The sequence below is a fragment of the Canis lupus genome, chromosome 18 (genome assembly GCF_011100685.1).
Source record: "Canis lupus familiaris isolate Mischka breed German Shepherd chromosome 18, alternate assembly UU_Cfam_GSD_1.0, whole genome shotgun sequence".
NCBI lineage: Eukaryota > Metazoa > Chordata > Mammalia > Carnivora > Canidae > Canis > Canis lupus.
Genome location: NC_049239.1, coordinates 43,607,114 through 43,626,688, shown reverse-complemented (window position 1 = coordinate 43,626,688; position 19,575 = coordinate 43,607,114). Strand labels below are relative to the sequence as shown.

The following is a 19,575-nucleotide window of genomic DNA, read 5'->3' as shown; positions in this document are numbered from 1 at the left end:
TCTTTTTGGAAAATCCATTAATACTCAATGACTCGGTCTTCACCCATTTCCCCCTCCCCCCCAAAAAAGAGTATTGAACCACACAGGATTCAGATGATGTCCCTGGAAATCCCTTTAGAGAGTAGATTCCAAATCATAATCATTCTTCTTGAATATCTCACCCCCTCCCCAAGACTGTCCCATCCCTGCTAGCTAACCACAGCATCATTTTCTCTCCCCATGGGGAAGGCAGATGCCCAGAGACCAGAAGAATGAGGGAGAGTAGTGAGTAGAGCTCTTCCCTTACCTGAGCTGCAGAGCCACTTGAATCTAGAGAACTGTTACATTTGGGCTGTGTCTGTGTGAGTTCGTGGTTGTGCTTTTTCTGGCTGATCTCCCAGATCTCCATAACACCGGGACCTGAGATACTCTTAAAAAAAAAAAAAAGCCTATCTGTGACCTATCTGTGAAGGACGTGTGTCCGTCCACCCACCAAGAAGTTCTTGGTGGTCAGTGTCTGCATGTCCAGCAGCTGGGGTGAAGAGCTTTGGAACCACTGAACATTCCTGCTGGGATCTTTCCAAGCCCTTTTGGGAACCGGCAACAGCGCTTGTCTGGGGAAATTAGTTTTGCACTTTCACAGAGTGAGAAATTCCTCAGGGGCATTCTTGTACTTGGGAAGAGAAATCAAACCCGGCTCATTCCTTTAGAGCCCATGCCGTTAATAAAGCAGACCGGCTCCAATTCAGTGGGTCCCAGCCTGGGGCCCGAGGGGCGGGGGCGGACGCAGGGGAGTCCGGCGAATGTCACCTGCGGCTGCGGCCCTCCCCCGGCTGGCGCAAGCCTGAGGTTTCGGGGGATCGTGTTGCCAGCGTGTAAACACCGTGAGTGACAGCCAACGCTCCCATTCGACCACAGAAGATCTCAAACCCTTCCTATCTTCCTAGAAACCCTGGCGGCCCGGCCCGGCTGCTTGCTGTCTGATGCAACAGTTTGCAACGCTCGGTTCTGGGAGCAGAGCCTGCCGCGGGGCGCTGGGCGCCCTGCTGACGCGCATGCGCGGGCTGCGGCCCCGCCGGGCCGGGCGGGGGAGAAGCTTTTCACCAGATGTGCCGGGGCCGGGGCCGGGGTGGGAGGGGGCGGGCGGGCGGGCGGGGGCGGGGCGCGGGCGGGCGGGGAGACCTTTGGCAGCGCGCACCGGCGATCTGAGCTTAATTAAACTTCTCCCGAGGCATTGGCTGACTGATTGACCCAGTGATCCAAAAAAAATCAGAGAGGCCTGAATCGCCCTAAACGCGACCGGAGAGAGAAGTTGGGGAGTTGGCTTTCGGTTTCCAGGGCTGGGCCTTTGGAGTCGGCCGGCCTTCCCGGAGCCCCGCAAGCCACGAAGCTATCGAGACCTCTTGGGGCATCGGGGCCTCCCTTATCTGGGCCCTCCTACCGATTTCTCATAAAGGGAAGCACAGTGGGTACAGGGAGGGGGGGACCAGGGCAACGTTCGGATGGTGTCTTGATCCGTATCTTCCTGCCTCACTTCTGCACCCATGTGCTTTAGAAGGTTTTACCAGCAGAAAGCATCACGGCTTATTTAACCAGTTTTTTCCAGCCATTCTGGTACTGGCTGCATGGTTTTCCTCCATATCCACATTCCATCTATATTGCATATTTTTAATTGACTTCTTTTATGAACTTTCCTTATTCTCTAAATTAACTTTAAATCGATTCTCTTTTTTTCTACATAGCCTCGCCCTGAGGAATAACATTAGCGAAACCACAGTTTGATGTGTCAGTCATCTATTTTAATACCCTTGAAAATAAATTCATAGCTGTTCAAAATTTTTTTAAAACATGTGTACGTTAGCTAAGAATTTCTTGCCTACTGCATTTGGAGGAAAACTCCAGGGGTAATAGAAAATAATGTGGGTTGAGTGATTGCCAATGTCCCAGGCACTGAACTAAGCACTTGAAGTCTGCATCCTTATGACACCTTATTAGGTGGGTGTTCTTTCCATTTTACAAAGGGAAAGTGGGAGGCACAGAGAGGTGAAATAACTTGCCAGAGATCACAGAGCCAGGATGCAAATTCTTACTCGCCTCACTCTAGAGCCTGTACCGCTGGCCTATCCAAGAAAGCTCCGTTACTGCTGGAGATCACCCAGGTGGTTAGTATAGGCTGGATTTGAACCTAAGTCAGTCTGACTCCAGAACTGAACTGTTAACTGCTGTGTGGAACTCTTCCCTATTTCCTCAAATCTCACCTCATACAGCCTTTTTAAATGTCTGCCTCCTTTGGAATTTAAAAGGGGCTTCCAAGTTCTTTTTTCCTCACCCCCCTACATCTCCACACTCCTCCCCCTGGGTGGGACAGAGGTTCTGTTTCCACGGTTTCCTTCTCTCCTCTGAACTAAAGCAACCCGCAAAATTTCTCATGATATCCATGAGAACCCCCACCTTAAAGATCCTATCCACTCTTCTCCACTGACCATAGAACTTCCACCCACCAGCATCATGAAACTACATTTCCCAGACTGCCATTCTCACCTGGAAAGAGAGCAAAAATCCTATGTCAAACCATGTGGCTCCTATTTTGGGGTTGGAAAATCTGGTCACTAGCTTGGATAAAGATTGGTATGCCCATAGACTAATTCTTCTGGCCCCAGGCAGACATGAATTTCCCAGGCCTCAGTGATGGGGGGAGGGGGGCAAGTTATTTCAGAAACAAAACCTTCAATTAGAGGCATAAATGAAGACTTGGAATAAGACTTCTAAAAGATGGCTGACCCCAGCCCAGGAGGTATATTTTCTTTCTTCAACTGCCCTTACCACCACCACCCCTTCCCTCTCTTCACTTCCTCTTCCTTCCCCTTCTTCCAGATTCTTCTTTTAATTGTACCATTGTGCCACTCCCTTCCCCCCTCCTCAACCCCCCGTGCCCACACCCACTCTTTAACTGTTTAGTATAAAATCCAGCCCACCAGACTGAGGTTTTCTTCGACCCAAATGTTATTTTCAGAAGGAGCCATTGAGGTTGGGGTGTAATTGCAGCGTTGGGCCTCTGCAAGCCAAGCTGAAAATAATCAGTGAGGCAGATGGGGTGGGAAGAGAGTGTGGTGGCCGCTTCCACCAAAGAGCGGGAGAAACCCAACGGAGTGAGTCAGAGAGGGGCGAGTGCCAGGCTGGTCTGCTGGGCTTACTGCTGGGAGTTCAGTTAAGGGGAAACTACCTAAGGTTTTGGGACCTTTGACTAAGGCCCGATCCAAGGTGGTTCCTGGCTGCACATCACAAGTCCATATTTCTTATGAAGCCGCTAAGCTGCTCTTGCTCTCATTCAGTTGGGCCATAGCAACCAGCAGGCCAGATGGGAACTTAACCATCCAGTTGGCTCACCAGTCTTTAGAGCAGGATTTCTCAGCATCAGCACTATTGGCATGTTGGGCTTCAGAAGTCTTAGTTGTGGGGGGTGGCTGCTGCATTATAGGATGTTGAGCAAGATCCCTGGTCTCTACCCTCTAGATGCCAGTAACACACACACACACACACACACACACACACACACACACACAGCCATGACCATCAAAAATGTCTCTAGACATGCCAAATGTCCTTGGGAGGCAAAAAATGCCCCTGGTTGAGAACCATTGGTCTAGAGTGATCCAGGTCTATAACAGGATCACATTACCTGTCCCATGGTAGCCTCATTGCCTTACATCACATCTGAATGGGCCCTGATAAAATCTATTGGCCAACTCCTATTTCCAATGATAGCTGTTGAATACTTCAAACCCAGCATGAGTGCCTCTGTAGTGCCAGGCACTAAACAAGGTGCTGAGAAGAAAGGGGCCAACAGACAGACATGGCCCTTGTCTTCATGGATATGACAGACTGAGGGAAGACAGACACATGAAGCAACCCTGAGCCAGAAGCATATAAAGAGAAGAAACTGGTACTATAAGAACATCAAAAAGGGTTTGTCACCTAGGTTGGAGATTCAAGAAGGGCTTTTGGAAGGAATAAGGAATTGGCCAGTTGGAGATTTGAGGGTGAGGGAATTTTTTGCAGAGTAGGAACAGTGTCCCCAAGGATCTCAAAGAAGCCTGTCATGAACCAGGTTTCAGACAGTGGGAAGTCATTCTCTCCTCTAACCCCCAAATTTGCTTCTCCTGTACTCCTCCAGATTTCTAGTACAAGCATTTAAACTTAGGATCATGTTTAACTATCTTGACCACCCCCGCCTTGTTCCTGCCCAACCCCCTTGATCACCCAGCTACCAAGTCCTGTCGGTTCTATTACCAGAATCCCTGCAAACTGCTCCTCGTCTCCATTCCCAGCACCACAACCCCAATGCAGGCTCTCTTCATTACTCAGCCAAATTTGTGAAATAGCTTCCTAAGGAGTCATCCTCCAGTCTCTACCTCAGAGAAAGACGGAGACAAAGCCCACATCTCTGCTGGGTTAAAAAAAAAAAAAAAAAAAAAGCCCTGCATGGCTTCCAGAGGCCTGTCAGGCCTCTGCCTCCCGTGACTTTCATGACTTTTGGGTACTCTTCATTCACTGCAGCCAGCATACCTCCCGCCCTCCCACTCTCCAGCCACACCAGACCCTTAGCCACATCCCATGCACCCCCACAGCTCTGCAATTTTGCTGTTCTCTTTGTCTGAATTATCCTTCTCCAACCAAATTCAGTTGGGGAATTCCCACCTATCCTTCGAGACCCAGACAAAATGAACTCATTATACTCTCCTATCCCTTCTCAGAAGTCTTCTCTTAATTCTTCCTTTTGTTTTCACTGGGATTTATATATAGCTGCTGGTTTACCATTTGTCTCGTTGATCCATAGTTAATCTGTTTAAAGACGTCCCCTCCGCCAGAGTCAGAGGGCCTCAAAGGCAGGTCACATAGTGTTCACTACCAGTTGATTACCCAACACTCATTCCCTTCCTAAAAGAAGCCAAAGAAATGCAAGGCTTTGGGCAGCCCCAGTGGCTCAGCAGTTTAGTGCTACCTTCAGCCCAGGGCCTGATCCTGGAGACCCTGGATCGAGTCCCACATCAGGCTCCCTGCATGGAGCCTGCTTCTCTCTCTGCCTGTCTCTCTCTCTCTCTGTCTCTCATGAATAAATAAAATCTTTAAAAAATAAAAAGAAATGCAAAGCATGGTGTATTATTTGGCTTATAAGCTAAGCTGCTATAACAAACAGACCCAAGGTACAGAGGCTTACGTAAGCCCATGTGCCTCAGTGGAAGCTGACCCCATGCCCAGCTCCAGGGGTTGGCCCACCACCCTTCTCAAGAATTGGTTCAAGAATTGGCTCAAGAACTCAGGCCTAAACTCATCAATGTGCAGTAGAGAATTTTCTGGTTCCCCAATATCAACAGTCCCCTTCTTTCATAACAGAACAGAAGATTTGGGGAGATGGCTGCCTTATAAGAGCTACATTTCCCAGACCCCCTTGTAGCTTGATGTGACCTCGAGTTTAAGTGGGCAGAAATGATCTTACCGCTTCTAAGCCGTGTCCTCAAAAGGATTGTGCATGTGCTTCCCTGGCCCTTCCCCAGCCCTTCCCCCTGACTAAGAGATCAGAAAAATTAAAGCAGTCTCCCTGGACCTAGGGAGGGAAGCCACATTTGGAGGACGGCAGAGCCCTTCTATCAGTCTTGGATGACTTTTCTCTGAACTCTTATAGGATGTGGAAGTGACATAAATTTCTCTTTTGCTTACTCTTCTGTATTTAGAGTCTCTTTGTTAAAGCAGCTGTTCCCTGCTCTGGAAAACACACAGTGCCTGGCTTCCCTGGGGCCTTGGGGCCTGGTTCAGGACTGGGCCTATGACCTAGTTAGGGCCAATGAGACACGAGGCAAAGTTTGACTGGGGGTTCTGGGAAAGAAGTCTCTTGTTATGAAAGAGCATCATGGAGCGACCCTCTCTCTCTTCCTCTGGCATTGCTGGGCCCGGGACCGTGGCAGTCCTCTTGCTCACACCCTAAGTATGGGGCTTAACCTGAGGGGATTGCTGAGATGGTGGCAGGAGAATGAAGTCAGAGTTTCTGGACCGAGTACCTCCGAGCCCACCATAAGGTAAGATGTGATGGAAAACCAACCCAAGCTGCCTTAGACCACAGGACACTTTTCTATCACATCTCACCTTACGGCCACCCTCCTCTCACTCCTCTTCCTGCCCCTGCTGGGTCTCACACAGGAGTCAATAAATACTTGTTGCATGAAGGCCCAGTTGTTCTTTTGCCCTCTTACCTATAATGATGACCTCACGGATAAGCTCTAAGCATTTATCTTTCTCTCTGCCCCAACCTAAACATCTAAAGTAGTCACATGGACTTCATCTCTAGCAAATTCTTCTCAGAACACCGCCCCCCTCCCCCCAACTACTTATACAGGGAGCTGAGGGTTCAGCTATAAAATGAGAGGGTTGGATTAGATACATCCAGCACATTTTCCACCTCTAATGTCCCATGGCTCTGCCTGAGGCTTGTTCTGAAGAAGCCATCCAGTGCTCAGACCAAAGACCCGTCTAGCACTAACCGCGGACAGTCGACTGAGAGGTCCCTCAGGCCCCCGCCCCAATTCCAGATGATTCCACAGGAGCCCCCTTCCAGCACTAACAGTCTAGAGTTCTGTTCAACATCTTTGCAAGCTCTGAAGGCCCACGGTACTATCATACTATGCTAAGCCCAGGAAGTTTTTGACTGGCTGCCAGACCTCCTGCCCCAAGCACAAAAGATAAAGGCCTAGGGAGGGCCTGGGCCATCACAACGTTGTCCTTCCAGATGAGGCCAGAAAAACTGGCAGGCAGCAGGAAAGGGGGCCTTGCAATGCTCAGGCGTTCAGGAGGTCCTGCAGCAAGGACACTCAGGTTCCTGTGCCCATTGCCCAACCCTCCAGACTGCCATTATTAGTGCTGCTCCAAATGGGAGTATAGGCCAGTTCCGGGCAAAACATTTCCTCTTTCCAGCCATGAGACCTCCATGAGACCAGGGAAAGAACTGCTCCGTGACTCAGCCCCCTGGAATGTAGGAGAATTCCATCTCAAGGAAAATGACCAGTAATGGACCCTGGCAGCCAGGGTCCAGAGGTGCTTCCTCCGGAGTCTGCAGTGACTCCAAGCTTTCCTCCCCATGCTTTTTGAGGTTGCCGTTTATAGGATGCTCACTAAGAGCTAAGCCCTGTGCCCAGCACTCTACCTGCATTGGCTTATTTTACCTTCACAGCAGCTCTGCAGGTAGGCATCGTTGCTGGTCCCATTTCATAGATAAGCAGATTGAGGCTTAGGGAGGTGAAATCATTGCTTGGCATTCATAAGCCACAGAGCTAGATCTGACCTCAGGTTCTTAACCAGAGTGTTTGGTAGGAGGCTTTTGGCAGCGTCTTCTCTGGTCTTCTAAGTTGGGCAGGCAAGGGGGAAGGGCACAGTGAGACCTCAGCCCTGTGAGGTCAGTGCTGTTGAGGAAGAAGTCGGGACCAGCGAGAAGGGCAGGCAGTCAGTCACTGGAGTGAAGGGCAAGGCAGGCAGAGACCACCAGGCAGTCCCGGTCACATATAAGGAAGGTGGCCGGCTCCACTGAACCCAGCCAGTCATGAGCTGTGGGGGAGTCAAAGCCTATCCTGTAGCCAAGGCACCAGGGCATCCCTTGGGTGCCAGGTTAGCTGACCATGAGCAGAACTGAGCAGCCCCCCACAGGACCCCATGGATCCCAAACTGGGAGCCCTGGCACCCAATGGGTCTGAGTCTGTAGAATGTCTTCCTGCCCAGCAGGATCCACTCTGCCACTCACATCTTCCCAGCCTTCATACAGTCTCAGGTGGGCCACTTCCTCCCTGATGACCAGGTCACTTGACCCCTTTGGAGTTCGGTGTCCTCATCTGCATTGTGGGGACCTTGCACAACACAGTGCAGTGCCTGGCACAGGGCCAGAGGTCAGTAACCGGGAGCCGAGTTCATTGTCATGAAGAACAGCCTGGGCAGCACTAGAAGAATCAGTGACCTGTCTGTGAAGATCTTTGGAGAGCAGGGGCAGAAAAGATAAGGTCACACGGGGTGGGGGAGGGGGGGAGTCACATGGTCGTCAAATGGGGAAGCAGCAGGATTTGGGGTAGGGCATCCAGGGACACCTGCTGCTCTCCCTGCCTGAAGGACTGGCACCCATTTCCCTGGCACCTCAGACTCAACCACAACCGCAATGCCTAAGAAGGGGATGGAGGAGGTTTGGGGCCTCCCCTGCCGCTCCAGAGGGAAGACTAGATGCCTAAATGGGTCTGGGGCGGGGAGGGGAGGCAAAGGGCCACCAAGTATCAGATGTTGCCACTGGGTGTTTGCCATATGCCAGGCTCTATGCAAAACATCCAGACACTAACTGTGGACTCTCCAGCTCACCCCTCCAGCCGCTAGACAGGAGGCATGTGTCTGTTATCACCACCAACAAAAACATCCCCGTTTGATGAAGGTATTGAGCCTCAGAAAGGTTAAGAAAGCTGCCAAAGGTCACAGAGCCAGAATGTGGCAGAGCTAGAATTTCAATCAACTTTATCTGATAGAAGCCTCCAGCCTTCCCAGGATGATTGAATGTGTCTCACTGCCCATGGCTCTGGCATCGAAAGGGCACTGGTCCTGGCATTTGAATCAAGGAAAGAGGAACCCCATGGAAATGGACCGTGTGCAGACCTGCCATGACCCAGCATGGGCCTCTGGGCCTGTTCCACCTTGGGGATGTGCGCCAGATGTTGGAGACAGGGGCAAGCCTGAAAAGGATGGTTCACTAGGAGGTTGCCTCTTCTGATGCTTGTATGAATGCGGGCACACGTGTGTGTCTGTGTGTGTGTGTACATGCACCTACATGTACACAGGCACGTGTGGGCACACCAGCTAACCCCCATCTTGGCCCAGGAGAGAATGAGGAAGGACAGGTGAGGTGGGAAGGGTTGGATGGCTCCACAGTCATCTCCATCTCAGTTCCCCGGGCGGAGGCTCTAATATTTTCCTGGAAAGCTGGCCATGAGCCTGGAGGCCGTGGGTCTCCACAGAGTCAAAAAAGGACACTGGCAAAATCTTCTCCAAAATCAGTTCAGACTTTATCACCCTCTCTGAGCCTCCAAGCCAGAGGGTGGAGTCCTGCCAAGTGAGGACAGGCTGTCTCAGAGCACTTCCTCGCCAGATCCGGCCTTCTGAAAATCAACCTCCAAATGACCCCACGACTTGCTCCAGACTCCGAGCGATGCAGAATGGTTCCCTCATAATCGCCCCATGGGACACAGCGTGGTGTGGTGTGAGGAGCATGAATCTTGGGCTCATCTGAATTTCAGCCTGGACATCAGTCCAGGAGCTGTGAGTCCTGGGGCAGGTGACCCAGTCCTTCTGAGCCTCTCTTTCTTCTTCCGTAAGATGGTGGTAATAATTACCCATGGTAGATGCAGCCAGAGTGTGAGTGCTCCTGCCACTTCCCTTTTCTCCTTCTTCCTTCTGGACCTCCCTAACCTCCACTGACCACTTGACCACCTCGCTTCGGGCCCTCAGTTCCCAGAATCCTCCCAGCTGTGGCCCAGCTTCTGAGCTTCGCAGGAGACAGTGGTTTTGCCACCCTTTGCTTGTGGCCTGCCATGGGCCCGCTCCCCTGAGAGCAAAGGCCTCAGAGCACTGCCACCGGGACCCCACCCTCTTCGTAAACACCAGTTGGGCACCAACTGACCTCAGGAGGGAAGTGCTCAACTGGGACCCTCCTCTTCCAGCCCTGCCTGCTGCTAGATGTTCCAGGGGAAGTGCCAGGCCAATCTGGCACCCATGCACCCAGGGCGCCTCCATCCTGGAAATAGGCACTTGGAGCCAAACCCTGGGCTGAAGGTGGAGGAAGTTAAGGTGCTTGAGTGTTGCTTCTCTCCTGCCCTCCCACAGCACCAACCTGGGCCATCCCAGACAGGGCAAGTGCTTCCCAATTTAAATGTGTTTTAATAATGATCCTAATAGACATCCATAAGAAGGGCTTTACCATCCCTCTTGGTTTCTTAAAAAGAAATTAAATATAATGAAATATTCATTTTAATTCCAGGCAGTGGGGATGTAACTGTGTATTTTATTATTCTTTGTAACAGCTTTTTCTGTATTGTTAAGATTGCTCTAAAAAAAACATTTTGGGGGGCACCTGGGTGGCTCAGTTGGTTAAGCATATGCCTTCAGCTCAGGTCATGATCTCCCTCTCTCTCTCTCTGCTGTTCTCCCTGCTTGTGCGCGCGCTCTCTCTCTCTCTCTCTCTCCAATAAATAAATAAATAAAATGTTTTTAAAATAAATAAATAAAAATAAAATAAAAACTTTTTTTAAGATTTTATTTTTAAGTAATCTCTACACCCAGCATGGGGCTCAAACTCACAACCCCAAGATCTATTGACTGAGCCAGCCAGGCACCCCTAACGAAAAATATTTTGAAGTTGATAAGATTCATAGGATTTTTTAAAAGATTTTATTTATTTATCCATATGGATCCCCTTGGGATCCCACCATTTATACCATTGATTATTCTTTTCTTACCTGAAAAAGTACACTTTGTCATGGGAAAGTTAGAAAATACAGACAAGCAAACAAATGAACACATAAAATCCTTGCAGCCTCACCCTGCTGAAATAACCCTTGCTGACATTTTCATGTTTAACCATCCTGTCCACGTTTTTATGTACGTAGGTAAACGTATATAAACACACATTTTACAATAAAATCGGAATCCTATGATTCATGTTATTTTTAACTTACTTTGTGTTGTTGACTTACCAATACATCTGACATTGATTAGGATTGTTTCAGCTACAAATGACAGAAAATCCAAAGGAACAGTGGTTTAAACATGTTAATTTCTCTCTTTAGGAAAGGATGTCCTAAAGTAAGCAGCCCTGGCTGGTACAGCAGCCCTGTGACCATCAGGGACCCCAGGCCCCTTCTACCCGGGGCTCCCCATCATCAGTGCATGCCTTCCACTAGTGACCCAAGACGCCAATGGAAGAAGCAGCAGGAAAGAAGAGAGTCCTGCCTCCTCAAAGGACGCTTCCTGGAATTCACATGCATCACATCTGCTTGTACCGTACTAGCCAGAACAAAGTCCCACGGCCCCCAGAAGATAAGATTTATCTAAGTAGAGCTTTTATTACTATAGAGAAAGAACAGATATTGGGGGGATAACTGGCTTCTCTGCTGCATTTTACAAACGTCTTTCCAGAGCACATAGTTTTATATCCCTTTTGTTTTTCTCTTATTTTTTAGTGAATGTGTGACCACATCATTAAATATTCTTCAACTTTTAATGGCTGCTCAATATTCCATGATAGCAGGTAGCATCACTGATAGATCCAATACCTTATTTGATATGTGGGTGTTTTGCTCTGATAAATAAGACTCTTCAATGGCTAAAACTTGTCAGAGGAAGAGATCCCAACCTTTCCTCTCTACTTGGGGGCTGCCCTCCAAAGACATTTTGCTGAGGAGTCAGATTAGTATCTGCCTTGAAAGCTGGCTTAAGGTTCTGTGTTTGTTTCTGAAAAAAAAAAAAAAAAAAAAAAAAAAGAAGCTTTTTGGCAACAGGAATACTCCTCCATTCCCCTTGCAGAGGAAGTCACAAGGGTAGGCACTTCTCCCTTGGGTGGGAGGAAGATGGGGTGAGGATGTGGGAGCTGCAGGTGCAGAGTCAGTGGGAGGAGACCATGGACTCTACAGAGCTAGGAGAGGACCTGCTCCTGTAGAGGCTTAGGAGACTGGATGGGGCCCAATTCATTCTCCACTCAAGTTCAACCAGCACTTTCTGTGCCTCTTCTCAGGGTCATGCCCTGGACCAGTCCCTGGGGTTGTCTCAGAGTAGACATCGTCCCTGCTCTCCAGGAACCCAGTCAAGTATAAACTCACCGATGTAGGAGTTCAGCCTGCCGTGTCGCCTCAAATAAGAATCCTCAGGCCCACACCCAAATACCTGATGCCATGTAGGTGGGCCTAGAACCTGCATTTCTTTCCGTCTCCTGGAGTGACTGATGGGCATGCTCAGGAACCATTTTAGTGGAGGAACATCAGTCAAGGTGTTTAGAGGAATCCTTTTAAACCAGGCAGACCAGGAGCCTCCGTCTGCTCAGTATGTGGCTTGAACCTTGACTGAGAGTTAAGCTATAAGAGGACACCTGTCAGACACACCTGAACCCAAATAGCAGGTCCATCCTTCTGTAGCTGAGTGATCTCAAGCAAATTATTTAACCTCCCTAAGACTCAGTTTTCCCATTTGTAAAATGGGAAGAATTGAAGTCCTTCCCACGTGAAAAAATAAACATCAGTGCTTAGCAGAGTGTCTGGCACCCTATAAATGGTAGCTGTTACTATTAAATCATTAAAATTATTGTTAAAATTAAAATAATTGTTATTATTAAATTAATTAAAACTGGTGGCCCAGCAGTTTAGCGCTGCCTTCAGCCTAGAGCATCATTCTGGAGATCTGGGATCGAGTCCCACGTCAGGTTCCCTGCATGGAGCCTGCTTCTGTCTCCACCTCTGTGTGTGTGTGTGTGTCTCATGAAAAAATAAAATCTTTAAAAATTTTAATTAAAACTGCTTCTATGTAACTACAGTGAGGAACTAGAGACAAGATATAGAAAGCATCTTATACGCTGCCTGACTCATGGCGGTAGACATTCAATACATTGGTATTATGATTACTATCATCCTTACATTCATTTTAATTCTAGGCTTAGCACCTCTGCAAGCTGTACCCGCCACACAATATTATCCTCCCAATAGAAATCATGGATAAAGCCTCGGACTCGTGGCTCGGAACTGTGGGCTTACTGTCCACCCCTAGTGCCTGCCCCAGCATGAAAGAGATTTTCTCAGAGCCTTCCAGAAGGATGTGCAAGCTGCAAGCAGGTCAGCGTGAGTGGGAACCTCAAGTCCCTACTTTCAACCTCCGGCTTTCTTGGGGAGCCAGGCAGAGCCCTGGGCCATTCGCCCAGCCCCAAGGATCAGGAAACCGTGCAGGCCCCGCGCTGCTGGGACGCCAGGAGGAAGAGGCGGTGTCGCTGTTGATAACTGCATTTTCGAGTGTTCCGTGGATGGCGCGGTTACCATGGTGATGCTGATGGCTGTGAGCGAAGCTGCAGCCTCTCTCGAGTTGTGAGTCAGGTTCAGCTTTATTTATTTAAAAAGAAAACCAACGCCCTGACCTGGGAAGGACAAAGCAACACGCAGGTAGAGGCCGGGGCGTCCACTGTGGGTGGGGGGTGTGATGCAGGGCACCCCTCGCAGGCCACCCGGCTTCTGACGTCAGTTGGCCCAGGCGGCTACCAAGGCCTGGAAAAGTCCACAGAGGTAAGTGGGGAGGCCGGCATTTCAAACTGGCCCAGGAGAGGAAGCACAAAGCGAAGCTGCACTGCCAGTCGGAAACCTCTTAATAGGAAGCAGATCGCATTTTGTCAGCTCTGGGCCAGACTCCTTCAGGGGACGCTGCCCCGCCCCGCTGTGACAGTCTTCAGGGCCCAAGATGATAGGCAAGTGAGGGCCGGGTCGGGCCCTGAGATGACTGGTGCTGGCTGGCCCACACCCGGTGTGTATACACCAGCAGTGCCCTCTGGGGGGTGAGGGGGGCAGGGTCCTGGAAAGGACAGCAAAAATCTTCTCCCTGGGGCAATGGGGCCCCTTTAACCAGAATTCCTGCAGGGGAAGAGGTAATCATAATAGCACCTACTCCCAGGGTGGCTCTGAGGATGAAATGCGATAATATTTGCAAATGTTTAACACAGAGCCGAGCTGGCACATAGTAAGCGCTGGATAACTGGGCTATTGTTAACTTTTGTTCAGGCCCTTATCTGAGCCCGGCTTGGGTAGAACAGCAACAGCCTCCTAACGCGCCACCAGCTGGTTCTAGTCTTACCCCCAATCTATGGTCCATACCACAGCAGAATGGTTTATTGAGAATACATCCCAACCGTGCTATTTTTCTCCCCAAAAACCTGCCAGTGGCTCCATTTACCTTCAGGATGACTCTTAGAATTCCTTGGAGGGGGCCAAGGCCTTAAATGATCTAGCCCTTGGCTGCCCTCTCCAGCCCTGTAGCTCACCACGCCCTGCCTGCCTTGATAAGTTTTGGCCATTACCCCAGTGTCAGCACTCTCCCCAGGGTGCCAGGCTGTCATTCCTCCAGGATCTTTGGCATGCTGTTCCCCTTGCCCAGAAAGTCCACACTAGCAAATGCCTGCTTACCCTCCAAGACCCACATCAAGAACCCCGTGTACCATGAAATCTTCCTGTCTTCCCCTCAAACACGGAGCAGGCCACTTCCTCCTCGGCGCCACCTCAGTACCCTCCATAAAGACATTTCTCACTTTACATTGCAATCCTTGTGACCCGTGCCCGTGACCTTTTCAGCTTCTTGAGGGCAGCACTGATTCTAAATAATGTCTGGGTGCCCAGAACATACCACAGTATCCTAACATTCACAAGGGAGGACTGTGAATGGATGAATGAATGAATGAATGAATGAAGACAAAAATCCCATTTATAGAAAAGGAAACAGGCCCAGATAGGAGGAGTGACTTGGTTTAAGTAGAATCCTGAAGCTCTATAATTCAGGCCCTTCTGATTCCAGAGACCAGGGACGGACCATCCATCCATCCATCCATCCATCCATCCATCCATCCATCCATTGCTTACTGAGCACCAATCATCCAGCAGGTACCGTGTTGCCCCCTACAAGGAGTAACCCTGGCCCTCAGGAGTCTGCAGACAGGTGGGATAGAATGACAGGTATTCAGACAATTCCCACACTTTTCGCTATGAGCTGGGACAGAGGATGTAGAAGGAGCTATGGGAATTCCAGGAACCATTATATGGATGGACAGAGGGAAAGCCTCTCTGTCTGTGTCTTCCACTCCCCTCTCCCCAAACTCTAGAGCCCAGGTTCCCTTGGACAGCAAGACCAAGGCAGCTGCCCTCCAAGTGCTGTTAAAACAGGTAAGCAGACATATACATAGGCACAGATGTACCTAAGACAGGTGACATGGAAGTGCCTGACCCCATGAGGCAGGACATGCAGTCACAAGGACACGCTTGCACTCCTAAACAATCATGTCAAGAGCCATCAAGGAGCAAGGATAGAGGAAATCAGACCCGCAGAGCATTTTCGGACCTTTGACAACATACCTCGCCCTTTTGCACACCAGGTCTCATTGGATCCCCACCAGGGGCGATCCTCCAAACAGATCTATTGTTTTCTCCCATTCCATTTCCAATGGACAAACTGAAACTCAGATGACTTGCCCCCCATACCACCACCACCTGGTCAGTGGAAGTTCCAGAACTGACTCATCATTCCCCAAGCATTTGCTAGCATTTAGCCTGTGCCAGGTCTCCTGTGGGTCACAAGGGATGCCAAGGTGAATGAGCCACAGCCCCTGCCCCTTGTGGGAGACAACAGCCTTGGCTCTCCTCCAGGTTTGAATCTCAGGGTCACCACTGACTAGCCATGTGAGCCTGAGCTAGTTGTTAGCCTCGGCAATTCTAGTTTGAGTCTCTGATTCAAAACATAAATCGGATCAAGCCTGTCTTGTGCTCAAACTCTCTGGTGGCTCAAAATAAAATCCAAACTCTTCAACATGACCCAGCTCCTGCCCCCTGACCCAGCTCTCTTCCTGTCACTGTCCACCTCTTGTCCCATTGGCCTCAGGTCTCTGTGTCTTCACATGAGAGGACACCACTGGGTTCAAAATGATGGCCCTATACTTTCCTTCAAGGTAATATCTTCATATTATATGACATGATACTATGTATATTTGACCGTTTGTTTATGAGTTACTAGTACAAAAGGGTAGGAATGTGCCCACTGTATTTATTAGTACACCCCCCAGTGCCTAGAACAGTACCTGGCACACAGTAGGAACACAGTAAATTTTTATGAACAGGAATGTATCAATAGGGGCATCTGGGTGGCTCAGTGGCTGAGCATCTGCCTTTGGCTCAGGTCGTGATCCTGGGGTCCTGGGATGGAGTCCTGCATCAGCCTCCCCACAGGGACCCTGCTTCTCCCTCTCCCTGTCTCTGCCTCTCTCTCTGTGTCTCTCATGAATACATAAATAAAATCTTCAAAAAAAAGGGATGTATCAATAATCCTGTTTCCTCCCCTTTAAAATGATACCTGCTGCACATAGCTATAAGGATTAATTATGTTATAAATGGAAGATGCTTAGCCTGGTGCCTGGCACTTCCCTGGCACACAATAATGCTGTTATTTTTTGCTATTGCTGTTATCATTGGGGAGTCAAGGGGGAGACAGGTGTAAAAATAAATTGCACAGTATGGTAACAAAGCTCTTACTTCTGAGGCCTCTCCTCCACTCTGGGGCTCAGGTAGCAGCCTCTCCATGGTCTGAAGATCAAGGGCCAAAGCTCTTGCCCTCCTGTCTGTGGGGGTCACCCTCAGGGTCTCACCCTGATGGCCAGGAGACCTCTGGGCCCCGCCTGGCCTGGGGGCAGTGGGCAGAGTCCAGACCAGGCCTCGGAAACCCTTGACTTCTCCCCTGGGAGCAGGCCCCACATCAAAGCCAATCTGAGAGGGGCGAGGCCTGGAGATAAATGGAAGATTAAAGAAGGCGAGGTCTCCACAGGCCGCAGGGAGAGGCAGCAGGCAGGCGACCACAGAGGGGAGGCCCTGACACAGCCCTGGCAGCAGCCATCTTGGGGGGCAAGAGGTGAGAGGGGGGCCCAAGCCTAGGCCAGTGGAGCCGGGAAGAGTAGCTTAGCCTGGGCCTGCTCCCCCAGCATTACCCTTCCTCTGGTTCCTCTAGTGCATGCCTACTTCTTAACCCTTTCACAGCCGGGCTGCATTAGGGAGGTACATCAGAGGAACCCCGGGCCTCTCTTCAGGAGAGTTTGTTTGGTCATTGGGTTCGGTCATTGGGGTTTGCTCCCTCCAGCAAAGGAGCCTGTAATGAAGACCTCCTGGCCCCAGTCTTCCTCCCCAGGAAGGTCTGTAATTAGTGCAGGAGGCGAGGCTGGGGAAGCTCAGACAATGTCATTTGAACCAGGATGAGACAGGGCTCAATTGCTAGTCTGCACATTTTTTTTCTGGTGCCATTTCATATACAAAACTCCAGCAAGCTTAACCCTTTCCTAGCTGGGCCCTGATGCTGGGGTTTCAGCTTGGCATATCACCCATTCCTGCGTGCAACGTGTGCCCATCTCACCTGCCCCCCATGCACACCCCGATGCAGGTGATCCAACGTCCATAACAGCCAACAAGCCATCTGACAATTCATCATCCAACAAGCCCTCGCTGAGCGTCACCAGATGCTAAGCACCCGGAGAGGGGACCCAGAGGAAAGTCTGCCATCTTGCCATCAACGAGATTACAACCCTCTGAGCAGTGGTGGAATGCACACTATAAGCAGCTGGTGAGCAATGCAAGACAGGATAGAGGCAGACGGTGAGGACCAGCAAGGGGCAGGGAAGGAAGTCTCCAGGAGTCAGGGATGGGCTCATGGGAGGTTCACATGTGGTAAGCATTCTGTAAATATGTACTGAGAGAGCCGTCTTCCTGGAGCAGAGCATTTCGGCAACTAGGGTGTGAGGGCTGAACCCACAAGGAGAAGCAAGAGTAGCTCTGAGCCAGCCAGATGGATACAGATGTCAGAGTCTACTGGGAGGCAGAGGCTATCGCTTCCTCTCCCTTGCCCTGAAGCCCTCATTCTGAACCCCTGACCTATGGTCTGTCTCACACTGATGTACAACCTGTTTGGTTACAGATCTGAGACCCCCCCTGGACTTTGAGCAACCTAAGGGCTTTGTCTATTCTCCTCTGGTCTCTGATGCCTAAGCACCGAGCCTAGCACTCAAGAGGTACTCAGCAAATACTCATTGAATAAATGCCTGAGTTTGGATGGGAGGGTGGAGGTGAGGGGAAGAATCAGCCTCTATAGCCTTTCCCAGAGGGGATGCCAATTGTGGCCTCACTGCCCCTATAAATCATATCACAATCTCCCCAACATATAAAGAGCTTCTAAAAATCAATAAGACAAGACTGACCACTAATTTTTAAAAGGTCAAAGAATATGAACAGAGTCTACAGAAAAGGAAACAATGTTCTAAGGCATCTATAAAGACTCTCAACCTCACTAATATAAGAGAAATGCAAGCCAGAAACCATTCAAAAGTTTACTCATATCCTTTATTTGAAAGACTGTAGAGAAACCAGCACTGCTGTATATTGCTGCTGGGGGTGTAAATTGATATGAACTAGTTGACAATATCTATTGACATCACAAATGCACATTCTCTTTGACCCAGTAATCCCGTTCCTGAGAATTTACCCTACAGATATACAGTGCTGGAACAAGGCTATCATTATAGTATTGTCTGTGATAGTGAAAACTTGGAAACAATCCAAATGTCCATCATTTGGGGACAGGTAAGTAAATTATGGTACACTCATACAATGGATAGCTATGCAGCTATTTAAAAAAAATAAAGAATGAGGACGTTCTCTATGTACTAATATAGGCAGATCTCCAAAACAGATAAAATGGGGGGGGGATGTAGAACAATGTGTATAATATGCCTCTTTTCAGTTAAAAAAGAGAAAAGAGACAAGGCACCTGGGTGGCTCAATCGGTTAAGTGTCCAATTCTTGATTTTGACACAGGTCATGATCTCAGGGCCATGAGATTGAGCCACGAGTTGAGCTCTGCACTGAACATGGAGCTGCCTAGGATCCTCTCTCTCTCTCTCTCTCTCTCTCTCTCTCTGCCCCTTCCCACATCTGTCTCTCTCTCTCGCTAAAAAGAGAGAGGAAAAAAATATATATGTATATATACGTATATGCAAATACACGCACAAACATACACACCCCAAAGAAGATACCCAAGGAAGTAATCAAATTGATTATATGTTGGTTGAAGGGTGGGAACATAGTGGTGAGGATATGGGATATAAGAATGGGAGGATTACCTCTCATTGTCTTCCTTTTTTTAATTTTTTGAGTCACATGACATATTTATCTATTCAACAAATTCAAAAAGACTAAAAAAAAAAAAAAAAAAAAGCCCTCAAAAGCCATCTACCTAGATATCAGGGGTTCTAGGCTTTTCCCCAAGTTGCTAGGTGAGAGGATCCCACGTCAGCTGGCAGCCCCTCCCTCACATTTCCTCCCCAGGCCCTGCCCGTATTTCCCTGAGGCCTTGGGTCCCAGTCTGTGGTGGCTGTCATCCCAACCCATACTTTATAAGCATGGACTATGACATCAGACCAAGTCACTGTGTGAGCCTCAGGAAAATAGGATAATCCTGGTCTCTGCTTCCAAGGGTTATGAGAAGGCTTAGATGAGGCTTAAATAACAAAAGGCATAGGAAATGCTTAGCCTAGATCCCAAGACATAAATGTTATTGTGATAAATGTTATTGTATAAATGTACCAGACCCATTGTTCAGGTTTTTTGCCAATATATTTATTGGATTGTGGTCGTTGTCTTATTGATTTATAGGAGCAATCTATAGATTCAGAAGATTGAGATATTCACTGCAAATTGGCATGGTGCAGAGCACGGTGCATTGAAGGACAACAGGACCATAATAAATGGCAGTTTGTGA

General features: G+C 49.2%; 2 long non-coding RNA genes across 14 annotated transcripts in view; one reads left to right on the top strand and one right to left on the bottom strand.

Moving 5' to 3' along the window:
- LOC119877243 overlaps positions 1-956 on the bottom strand; it is a 9,405-nt gene extending 8,449 nt beyond the window's left edge. The window contains exons 1-2 of the long non-coding RNA XR_005373476.1: positions 790-956; positions 287-409 (exon numbers count right to left, since the gene is read on the bottom strand). This is a non-coding gene — a long non-coding RNA (uncharacterized LOC119877243). The remainder of the gene's footprint in view (positions 1-286; positions 410-789) is intronic.
- Positions 1-19,575, top strand: part of LOC102155146 — a 23,233-nt gene extending 3,658 nt beyond the window's left edge. For 2 of the 13 annotated variants that reach the window (XR_005373463.1, XR_005373475.1), the window contains exons 3-9: positions 10,839-13,190; positions 14,587-14,672; positions 14,891-14,951; positions 17,206-17,385; positions 17,737-17,830; positions 18,278-18,398; positions 19,470-19,575. This is a non-coding gene — a long non-coding RNA (uncharacterized LOC102155146). Of the gene's footprint in view, positions 1-10,838; positions 13,191-14,586; positions 14,745-14,890; positions 14,952-16,522; positions 16,684-17,205; positions 17,386-17,736; positions 17,831-18,277; positions 18,399-19,469 lie in introns of all 13 variants that reach the window. The other 11 variants (XR_005373470.1, XR_005373469.1, XR_005373471.1 and 8 more) reach the window with 11 other exon arrangements.